Source organism: Crocuta crocuta, unplaced genomic scaffold (assembly GCF_008692635.1).
Source record: "Crocuta crocuta isolate KB4526 unplaced genomic scaffold, BGI_CrCroc_1.0 scaffold99, whole genome shotgun sequence".
NCBI lineage: Eukaryota > Metazoa > Chordata > Mammalia > Carnivora > Hyaenidae > Crocuta > Crocuta crocuta.
In genome coordinates this window covers 1,728,625-1,740,686 of record NW_027551560.1, presented here as the reverse complement: position 1 = coordinate 1,740,686, position 12,062 = coordinate 1,728,625, and the positions used below count along the sequence as shown (strand labels likewise).

The 12,062-nt window shown below is 38.0% G+C and overlaps 1 protein-coding gene across 2 annotated transcripts in view; it reads left to right on the top strand.

Moving 5' to 3' along the window:
• Positions 1 to 181: 181 nt before the first annotated feature.
• The window catches only part of GKAP1 (G kinase anchoring protein 1), a 78,530-nt gene continuing 66,649 nt past the window's right edge, over positions 182 to 12,062 (top strand). For both annotated transcript variants that reach the window (XM_077749540.1, XM_077749539.1), the window contains exon 1: positions 182 to 310. The gene's annotated coding sequence lies outside the window, so the exon portion shown is untranslated. The remainder of the gene's footprint in view (positions 311 to 12,062) is intronic.

Genomic DNA, 12,062 nt, shown 5'->3' with positions numbered 1-12,062 from the left:
GCCGTTTGGACCCTGCCCGGCCCCCGTAGCTCCCCTTCTCCAGCAGGTGGTTCTAGTTCTCTCCCCCAACTCTGGCCGCTCACGTCACCCGCGAACCTCTACCCACGCGCCAACGCCGCNCGGGAGCTCGGAAATTTCTGGAGCCGCGACCGGACTCGCTGTGTTTTTCCTTTCAGGTTTGGAAGACGCTCGTCTGCCCGAGTTAGGTCTCGCCCAGCCGTGTTTCTTTCTCCGTGTACTTTGCGCGAATAAGTTTTGGAGCCTCGGTTGACAGCCTCTGGGTGAAATTTGGCTTTCGTTCGTGAATGAGGTATCGTGGATTACTTTTTGAAGAAAGTGCTCCTCCTCCTCCTCCCCGCTAGCTGTTGAAAAGTGAATGAGAAGGGGTTTGAATTTTGGTGTCTTGCCGTAGTTCTTTGGAGCAGCCGTCTTTCAGAATTTTTGTCAGATCTCTAGCGTTTTGAGAGCTTAGTAGATATTGAACAGTAACGACACAGATGACTGGTTCACTTGTCTTTTCTCTCAGCTTCTTTTAGATTTTTTTTACTCTTACCTCAGTCAGATTTTACGATTGAGTGGGTGCTACGGCTTTCATTGGAAGCGCTCATTAAAGATCGTTTTTCTTTTACCGAAAAGCCAGTGAGTGACTTTTTTCTACATCATTCAGTATTGTCTGTTTCTTTATGTAGTAACGGTGCTTGTGATTGTAACCTGAATCCTCAGTTTAATACATTCGACCTGCAGCTATAGGAGTATTAGAGAAACGTTATGGGAAATTGAAATTTTTTTTTTTTTTTAAGTTTATTTTAAGTAAACCTTACACCCATCGGGTCGCCCAAACTCACTCGTAACCCCGGGATCAAGAGTTGTGTGCTCTACCCACGGAACCAGCCAGGCGCCCCTGATTAATGGGAGATATTCTTAATTGTCATGCATGGCTGTAACAAACTTATCTGTAAGCTACCAATTTAGTGGCTTCACTCTGTGGACTAAGAGCAAGAACCTGGAAATTAACCCAAAGCATATCGGAGCAAATGAAAATACACTCAGTACTTGTACTTTTTGCCGAAATTAGGTGCAGGTTGGATTAGGGAAGCAGTGCTTAGCTATGAAGAAAAAGTGGAATTTAGGACATACCCATTAAATTTTTGTGGTTTGTTTGCAGTAAGCGTGTTGGGAGCAGGGTTTTGGTATGTACTTGGCAATCGTTGGTTGTGAACTTTATAAGAAGCCAAAGTGAAAGGTATTGCTTAGTGGTGTTACCTTGAACAGAATATGAAATAATACATTAAACATTTTTTCACTAGGTACTAAATCAGTAATCTCAGTGCCATTTCATCTTATGCCCAATCTGTTTTTTTACTTTATTTTTCATTTTTTTAAAGTTTACTTATTTCAAGAGAGAGAGAGCACAACTGAGGGAGAGGCAAAGAGAGGGAAAATCCTAAGCAGGCTCTGCACTATTAGCGGGGAGCCTGACCAGGGATTCGATCCCATGAACCTACAAAAGGGTTCAGATCATGACCTGAGCCGAAATTGAGTCAATCGCTCAACCTGCTGAACCATCCAAGTGCCTCTCAATCTGTTTTTTTAAATCTAAGTTATATTTCAAGGAGGCCATGCTAATTATATCTACCTCATATTAATTTCCTTTTTTTGATAGGCTAAACTGGTTGATAGTGTTAATGGAAGATGATTATAATTTTATTAAAGGACTATATTTGATTGTTCTTGATTGAGGATTTTATACAGGTGTCAGTTTGGAGTGCCCTAATTGTGGTTCCCAGGACTGAGATAGGGCTACTGCTCCCAGTTTTCTTGACCCTACAGGGGTCACTGTCTAGAGGAATGAGATCACAGTGGCAGTAGTCCTCAGAACTTTGGGGGAAGAGCCTGAGAGTACCAACCATTTAGAAATCCTGCTGTTTATAGTTTAGGCTATTTGTTTTTAGAAAGACTTTACTTAATTAAATCCCTGGTATATCCTGATTCTTTTTAATCAACACTTTAAACAGTATATTTCTTAAACACTTAAACCAGTATGTTTCCTGAACAAAATCGGTTTCTAATGAAATAAAATTGAACTGTTAATAATCATTGTTTATTCACATTTGCATTATGGGAATGGGGGGTTATCTGTAGTGCACTTTGCATTTTCTTTTGCTGTGCATTCTCTTTAAGACATATATTTCTTTGCATAGATAGCTGTGTGCTTAGGGAATATAAATATTTTTTAAAAATTCAGTGAAATTATCTTTTGTGTGCCTGGTCCTGTGGTTTTGTTAGGGATTGACTTTCAGAATGTTGAAATCATGATTATAGGTGGCTAGGCACAAGGGTTAACAGAGAATTTTAATGGAATCCATTCAATAACAAAAATAAATATAAAAGTAAAGAAATATTACAGAGAAGGGAATGATTACTTTGAGGAGCAGGTCAGAGAAAGCTTCATAGAGGTGTTGGCCCCTAAGCAGGATTTTGAAGAATTAATAGAATTTTTTTTTATGTTTATTATTATTTTTGAGAGAGAGAGACAGAGTGCAAGCAAGGGAGGTGCAGAGAGACAGAGATACAGAATCCAAAACAAGCTCCAGTTTCTGAACTGTCAGCACAGAGCCCAGTGTGGGGCTCGAACCCACGAACTGTGAGATCAATGACCTGAGCCGAAGTCAGATGCTCAACTGTCTTAGCTACCCAGACACCCCAAGAATGAATAGAAATTAAAAAAAATTTTTTTTAATGTTTTATTTATTTCTGAGAGAGAGAGACAGCAACAGCGTGAGTAGGGGAGGGTCAGAGAGAGAGGGAGATACAGAATCTAAAACAGGCTCCAGGCTCTGAGCTAGCTGTCAGCACAGATCCCGACTCGGGGCTTGAACCCATGAACTGTGAGATCATGACCTGAGCCAAAGTCGGAAACTTAACCAACTGAGCCACCCAGACGCCCCAAGAATGAATAGAAGTTTTAAGTGGAAGAGAGGGAGGGCTTTTTAGGTGAAGGGAACAGAAAAAAAAGGTCTGAACAGGTAAAACTAAATGTGTGTTTGGGAATATTTAAGTTGTTTATATAGTTACAGCATCTGAGGAAAGAAAGACAGTTGCTATAGAAAACCCTAATATATGCTGTAGTATTTTATAAGTCAAATAATTGGCTTTTGAATATTGAAAATATCTTAAAATGGAGATTTCACTATAATTTGATATTGCTGTGATCTCAAGTATAGAGGAATTCATAGTTTTTACTAATAGTCTTTGAGAAATTATAGAATATTGCACTTCTATGTTCCAAGCTGCCTGCATATTTACATTTGTGAACTATTAGTGTTCTTGTGCATTTTCAACTGAAACATTTGTCTTTAAATTGTTTTTTGAATTTTCTTTTGTCTTCCTTCAACTACTTAAATTAGCGTAAGTTATTTTTATTTTTTTGTTGAGGTAAAATTGGCATATAACACATTAGGTTCAGGTGTACAGCATAATTTATATTTGCATATACAATAAAGTGATCATTATAATAAGTCCAGTTACCTACTATATGCCACCAAACAGTTGACTCCTTTCATTCTTTTCACCCATCCCCTAAACCCCTTCCCCTCTGATTACCACCAGTCTGTTCTCTGTACCTATGAGTTTTATTTGTTCTTTTGCTTTTTAGATTTCACATATAAATGAAATCATATGGTATTTGTCTTTCTCTGTCTGATTTATTTCACTTAGTATAATACTTTCAAGGTCTATCCATGTTGTCACAATGACAAGGTTTCCTTTTATGTGGCTGAGTAATAAGTATTCCATTGTGTATATAAACCACATTTTCTTTATCCATTCAAACATCACTGGACACTTAGGTTGTTTACGTATCTTGGCTATTACAAACAATGCTGCAGTGAACATAGGGATGCATATATCTTTTGAAATTAGTGTTTTCATTTTCTTTGGGTATATACTTACTAGTGGAATTTCTGGAACATGTCATAGTTCAATTTTTAATTTTTTGAAGAATCACCATACTGTTTTTTCACAGTGGCTGCATCAGTTTACATTCTCACCAACAGTACACAAAGGTTCCCTTTTCTCCACAACCTCTCCAACACTTGTTATTTCTTGTCTTTTTTTTTTTTTTTTTTAATGTTTTATTTTTGAGAATGTGAGAGGGGATGGGCAGAGAGAGAAGAGGACAGACAGAATCAAAGTTGGCTGTGTTGAGAGCTCAGAGCAGAGAGCCTGATGCAGGGCTCAAACTCACAAATCCTGAAATCATGACCTGAGCCAGAGTTGGACACTTAACACTTACTGAGCCGCCAGGTACCTCTCTTGTCTTTTTTGATAATGGGCATTCTGACAGGTGTTAGATGACATCTCTATGTGGTTTTGATTTGCATTTCCCTGATAATTGGCAATGTTGAGCATTTTTTCATGTGCCCATTGGCCATTCTTCTATCTTCTTGGGAAAAGTGTCATTCAGATCCTCTGCCCATATTTTAATTGGATTTTGTTGTTGTTACTGAGTTGTATGAGTTCTTCATATATTTGGTTAGTAGCTCCTTATTAGATCTCTTCTTCCATTCAGTAGGGCCTTTTTGTTTTGATAATGGTTTCCTTTGCTGTGCAAAAGCTTTTTGTAACCCCATGTGTTTATTTTTGCTTTGTTGCCATTGCCTTTGGAGTCAGATCCAAAACAAATACTGCCAAGGGTAATGTCAAAGAGTTTACTGCCCATGTTTTTTTCTAGGAGTCTTACGGTTTATGGTCTCACATTTAGGTCTTCCCATTTTGATTTAATATTTTGTGTGGTATAAGATAGTAATCCTTGTAAGATAGTGGTTCTGTTTCATTCTGTTGCATGTGGCTGTCCAGTTTTTCCAGCACCATTTATTAAAGAGACTGTCATTATTGTGTATTCTTTCCTCCTTGAGTAAATTAATTAATCATGTTTGTGTGGGTTTTCTGGGCTCTATTCTGTTGGTCTGTGTGTCTGTTTTATGCCAGTACTATACTGTTTTGATTACTGTAGCTTTGTAATATAGTTTGAAATCAGAAAAATGATATTTCTAGCTTTGTTCTTTCTCAAGATTGCTTTTGCTATTTGGGGTCTCTTGTGGTTCCATACAGATTTTAGAGTTATTCGTTCTCGTTCTGTGAAAAATGCCGTTGTAGTTTTGATATGGATTGTATTGAACCTGTAGATTGCTTTGATGGGCATTATAACAATATTAATTTTTCTAGTCCATGAGCACAAAATATCTTTCCATTTATTTGGGTCCTCTTCAATTTCTTTCATCAGTGTGTTATAGGTTTTTTGTTTGTTTTGTTTTGTTTTTTTGAGACAGAGCTTGAGGCCTGGAGGGGCAGAGAGAGGGGGAGACACAGAATCTGAAGCAGATAGATTTTGTATATACAAAATAATCATTACGTTTTTGGACTAAAAACCTGATTTGTATAGTATTTTAGTAATAGGTAAATGGCTATTTAGTTTACAGCACTAGCCACCATATTTATAGACTGACCAGTGTTGGCAGCTTACAGGGTATCTAGCATATATTTTTTGCATTGTGTATCTTAATTATGTCCATATCACTTATGGGTATATAGACATCTGAACATTTGAGTATTTGGATTTTAAAGACCATATGAGACAGAAAGAAAAGGGAAATAGTTGGGGGAAGGAGAAGAGCTCTATTTCAATCTATTTATCCTAATATCTCTTTGCTGTGACTATAGATGCAGATGCAGAAGTTTAGGACACAAGACTGAAGTAGTATTCTGAAGTAGTCTTAACCCTAAACATTCGCTGAAATAGTGTCTTTATTTTTATTATTATTTTTTAATGTTTGTTTATTTTTGAGAGAATGAGAGAGAGACAGAGCCTGAGCAGGGGAGGAGCAGAGAGAGAGGGAGACACAGAATTCAAAGCAGGCTCTAAGCTCTGAGCTGTCAGCACAGAGCCCATCGTGGGGCTCAAACCCATGAACTGTGAGGTCATGACCTGAGCTGAAGTTGGATGCTTAACTGACTGAGCCATCAACGTGCCCCTGAATTAGTGTCTTTAAAAATGCCTGATATTTTCATGGTCTGCCTGTTTGTCCCCTGTTCTCTTCAAGGTTTACAAAAAAAAAAAAAGTTTCAAATGAATCCTGGATTGTATAACATAACTATCTTTTTGCAACTTCTGAAAAGGTTGTTAATGAAGGTGATGTTCTTCAAAGTGTGCAGTCAGTCTTTGATAGCTGCTATAATTTGTCTTCTGCATCACTAACACGAGGGACCAGGGGCATCTCAGTGTCAATCTGACCTGTAGTTGCCCTTTCTAAGTTTTGACACAGGGCAGAAAAAAAATCAATATTGCATTGAATATCTTATGTCTACCATTTTGAATTTGGTGTAGATGACCATTTTCCCTTTTCAAAATGAATTTTTTTCTTATAGAGAAATATGGTCATTATAGAATATTTAGGGAAATAGTGAACACTGTAGAAAAGACAGTAAGCATAATGAGTAGTCCCATGCATTTCCTTCTTTTTGGCATGTATGGAAATAATATTAATATTTACAAATTGGGGATTATTTTTATATTTTTATTTCCTTTCATTTAAAATTTACATTTCCCCTCTCCACTTCTGAAGTACTAGTTAGTGTACCCTTTGACATGGTGCATAGATTTTTTTCTTGGCTATTGAGGTAGATGTGTTAGCTCTTACCTTTTTTTTTTTTTTAATGTTTATTTTTGAGAGAGAGGGAGAGAGCTGGGGAGGGCAGACAGAGAGACCCACATACACAGAATCCAAAGCAGGCTCCAGGCTCTGAGCTGTCTGCACAGAGCCTGGTGTGGGGCTTTAACTCTTGAACCATGAGATCATGACCTGAGCTGAAGTCAGACCCTTAACTGACTGAGCCACCCAGGTGCCTCATTTTTTTTTTTTTTTTAATAAGTACAGCATGTAGCACAGGTGATCCAGCCCTTCCAGTTGTCCCATTTCCTTACCCCCTTAGCTGCTATGTATAGTGCAAGTGGCTGCCACTATTCTTTTCTCCTGTTTTATATCCCTGCCTCTGACCAAACAAGGGATCATTGTCAGTGAGCATTTCTCTCTTTCCATCTATCCTTTCTTAAGTTAAAAAAAATAATTTAACACATGGTTGCTGAGGTGTAGCACAGGTAGCTGCCTCCTCAGAAAAAAATTTTTTGTCTTTTCTCTGTTTTTCAATTAGCACTATCCTAATGATTTCTTTTCACTTTGTCATTCTTTTATTATTTCTTGACATTTATTCAGGAATCATTTATTATTTGTCTGCTGTGTGCCCATTGTTTAAGACATAGTCCTTACTGTGATTCTTGGGTCTCAGGTAAATGGCTGTTTCCCTTCTGTCAGGTGTTAGGTATAATCTTCAGGTGTTGGACTCTCTTCAGTGGCTGACTGCTCGACCACTACTTCTCAGTGCCTAAAACCTCTTTCCTTTCATAGATGAAAGCCTTAGCTTTGAGAAGGGCTAGATGTTAAGTTTCATAACACTTTCTGCAATGGAGTCAGACAAGCTCAGCCGAATTTTAAATAGCTTGTGCCAGTTCTGTGCCTTTTAGGACCTGGAGACATGCTTTAGTTAACAGTCATAGTAAGAACACCAGTAGATGTTTGTATTTGAGTGCTTCTGCTGTACTGGCTACTGTTCTGAGCTCTTCACATATATTATTTAATCTTTACAACAACCCAGGGAGCTATGCACTCTCATCCCTCATTTCACAGATGAGGAAACAGAGGTGAGGTGGACTGCTCAGGAGCTCTCAGCAAGCAGCAAGTTGACCAGGTTTGACTAGGCCTTCTTGCTCCAGGTCAGCACTAATAAGGTAGTGCTTTTCTGCTTTTCTGCCATTTGACTTCTGAAGTACAAACATAAAAGACCAGAGCATCTCATTGCCCCCAAACTGGGAGGAGAACTACAGCGTCTTTAAAAAGCTGGGTGGAAAAAAGGTGTTACATTTTCTTTATAGTATTTGATTAGGATAAGTAACACAAAATATAAAGTATTGAGAGATGTTAAATGTTGAATTTTTATAATACTTCAAAATCTTTTCAGGGTTTCTAATGAGAAAATTGTGCTTGTTTCCATGAACATAAATTTTTAAACAACAGGTTTATTCATGAAATAAGAATATACAAGTGGGTATTATACGTAAGTGATGAATCACTGAATTCTACCCTTGAAACCAATTTTACCATATATATTAACTGCCTAGAATTTAAATAAAAACTTGAAATCAGAAAAAATATATGTACAATTTCTGATCCAGACTTTTAGATGTTACTTTCTTCATATTCAGTTCTCATTGAAATTTTATTTAGCTGAGTTGGTAATTAAAAAAAACTTTTTTGTTGTCTGACTATTCAGTAATTTATAACAGTTGAAATGTTTTTAGAGAATTTAAAAGCTTTTCTCATAGAAAATGTAATAAAGAATTTTTTGTGATAAAATGAAAGAAGCTCAATTGGGCTATTTTTTTAATGTTTTATTTATTTCTGAGAGAGAGAGAGAGACAGCATGAACAGGGAGGGTCAGAGAAAGAGGGAGACACAGAATCTGAAACAGCCTCCAGGCTCTGAGCTAGCTGTCAGCACAGAGCCTGACGCGGGGCTTGAACCCATGAACCGTAAGATCTTGACTCGAGCCAAAGTCGGATGCTTAACCAACTGAGCCACCCAGGCGCCCCTCAATTGGACTTTCTAACTACAAATGTTTAAAATGACAAAGCTCTTCTTTTCAGAAAGTGTACGCATTGTTTGAGCAGTCACCTTGCAGCTAGATTTATGCCATTAAAAAGGCATATCACCAGCAAGTGGGAGGAAATACTCACCACTTTGAACGTAGAGCTTTCAGGTCATTATTTGGAACCTTGTGCACTAGGAGATTCTGTGCTCTGCCCCTCCTGACCGCAGCCGCTGCTCCCTGTATTGCACAGCTTGCATTTGGGGCATCTACAACACAAACTCTTCCAATCGTTCCTTGGGCCTGCCTACCCTGATGGGCAGTGGTACCTTCTACACTTGTCTGAGGAAGTAGATTTCCTGGGGCTCATGTACTGCCCTCTTCACAGTTGACAAATAACTGCAGAGCAGCAAGTGCAGGTGCTGCCCTCTGGGGAGCACCAGAAGAGGCTGCCTGCGTCTGGTGGTGATGTACCCAGTGTCTCTGAATTCTCCATTGTTTTCTTAGATGCCCCAAGGACTGAGGGAAAACTATATTTGAGGATACATTGGTCAGGTAGCTCTGCCCTGTGTCACAGAAAGAAACTTTCTGTGAGCTTTGTGGAGATTTTTTTTTTAAATATTTTTTAAAGTTTATTAATTTTGAGAGAGTGAGAGCAAGAGAGAGTAAGAAGGGGAAGAACAGAGCGAGGGAGAGAGAGAGAATCCTAAGCAGGCTCCCACTGTCAGCACACAGCCTGATGCAGGGCTCGAACTCACAACTCTGAGATCATTACCTGAGCCGAAATCAAGAGGCGAAATCTTTTTTTTTTTTTTTTTTTTTTCNAAAGTCTTAACCAACAGAGCCACCCAGGTGCCCTGAGATGTTATAGATAGACAATTGTGAACATTTAGCTCATGCAGAACAATCTAAATGTGAAATTCATGGTTTTGATATCAGTCCTAGAATGGAAAAGAAATTTGTGTAAGACATCATTCACGATAAGGCCAGATTATGCTGTACTAACAACCTGAAAATTTCAGCATCTTAAAGCAGCAAAGTTGCTTTCTTGCTTAAGCTACATATCCGTTACAGGTTGATAAGGAGATTTTATTCATTGTAATTTTGGATTCCATCGGACTTGACCGAGAGAGACTTCCACAGTCACAGAAGCAGGAACCACGTTATGGCTTTTAAAGCTTTTATAGCTTATATTTCACTGGCCAAAATAAATGACACGGTCATGCCTCCCATTCAGTAGGAGAGTGGTATGTAATTCTCCTTCAGGGAGGGGCAATAAGTATTTGTGAATGGCTAACACAAGCAATTTATAGTCCCAGCAGTTAACATTAAATGTAATAATAGTTGTTGAACAACTGTGCGGGAGTTGAAGCAGATGATGAAGGAGTTGATAAACAACTGTGCAGATGTTGAAGTTGAAGCAGAATTAATACTTTCCATAGTGTTTTTGAGTCTTGAACTTCTTTTTCATTTTGTAATATAGTATATTCTCCCTTGTAGTAACTTAATTCTTATGCTTGCAGCAAAGATTTAAGCCTAAAAATATGTCATAATTTATCAATGTGATGCCCTCTCTGTATGTCATGGTATTTATTTAATCTTGCTTTGCATATTTTTGAGCATAGGAGAAATAAATCTTAATATGGTTTTATAATAAAAATACTCTTAACAAGTACTAGATGGCATCTTCAAATACCAGCTCTTATTTTGTTTTATTTTTTTTTAATGTTTATTTATTTTTTGAGAGCAAGAGTGAGAGAGAGCACGAGCAGGGGAGGAGCAGAGAGAAAGGGTAAAACAGAATCTGAAGCAGTCTCCAGGCTCTGCGCTGTCAGCACAGAGCTCAATGTGGGGCTCGAACCCACAAACTGTGAGATCATGACCTGAAGTCAGGTGCTGAACCGATTGAGCTACTCAGGCGCCCCTCAGCTCTTATTTTTATTTTTGTTCATTGTTTCACAAAAAATTGAAAGCTTTCCAAATAATTTTCTGGATTCTTAGGTTAAGATGGAAATTTGAATGCATGCGTCTCATTTTTGTTCCCTCATGAAAACATACAAGATATAGTGTGTGGTTAGCTTTCAAAATGGACCTCAGTGATTCTCACTTCTAGTATTTGTATTTTTGCATACACTGAATAGGGGGGAACCTGTGGAAACAATAGGATATTTTGGAAATGACAGTAGCTGGTTTGTATATGAGTATTGTGGCTCCAGATAGATGTGTTAAAACTGTAAAGACAGGCAAATGAATAACACAAAAATTAGGATAATAATAATCTCTGGACAGAGTGAGTTAGGATGCTATTGGGGAGAGGCACAGGGTGAGTTAACATTCTGTTAATCTTAGTGTGGGGTACGTGGAATGTTCATTTATTTAAAAAAATTTTTATTCAGTTGTTGTGTACCTAATACCTTTCAAAATAAAAATGAACAAATTTCTGAATTTCACAGTCTGTTAAGAAAACATGTTTCTTTTTGGGGCACCTGGGTGACTCAGTCAATTGAGGGCCAGCTTCAGCTCAGGTCATGATCTTGTGGTTTGTGGGTTTCAGCCCGGCATTGGGCTCTCTGCTAACAGCTCAGAGCCTGGAGCCTGCTTCAGATTCTGGATCTCCCTCTATCTCTCTCTCTGCCCCTCCCCTGTGTGTGCTGTCTCAATAAACATTAAAAAAAAAAAAAAAAAAACGGGTTTTTTTTTAATTGAAAGAATATAAAGACTTCTAGAATTTTCTAGTAGTTATGGGGCTTCTTACTTTGAACTTGCAGAGCAAGGTTCAGCAAACCTAGGTTCAAGTTGTGACTCTGCCAATAACTTGCAGAATAACCTTAGGCAAGTCACTTAACCAGTCTAAGCACCAGTTGCCTCCTCTGTAAAACTAAATGATTTGGGTAAGATATTACTGCAGGACCTTTAATATCCCAAGTGTATAGGTGTACTCAAGGTATGCTGAAACTAGTGAACAAGAAGATAATGTGGAAGGTGATTTTAAAAAGTTTCTTTTGGTTCTCTGTTTTGCTGTCAGTTATGTGACTTAGTAGCAGTCTCCAGAATCAAATTTAAAGTAGTATTTTGTGGATGATAAGAGTGTTCTTCCTTTTCTACTCCTTTTTTCCTGTCTTGGAAGTGGAGATTAACATGTAGTTGGACTGAGGGTCTCTGCAGTGTAAAAAACATTCTAACTTCATTGTAAACCATGTTGGTTTAGCATGCTTTCTGTAAATATATATATATTACAGCAGTACACTTAGAAGAAAATCATGAATTTTTACAAACCATAGATGGAAAACTGAATACATTTTATTGGTGGTAGTCTTGGAATAGTTGTGAAATCTCATATCTTTTTCTATTTCCTATTGTAC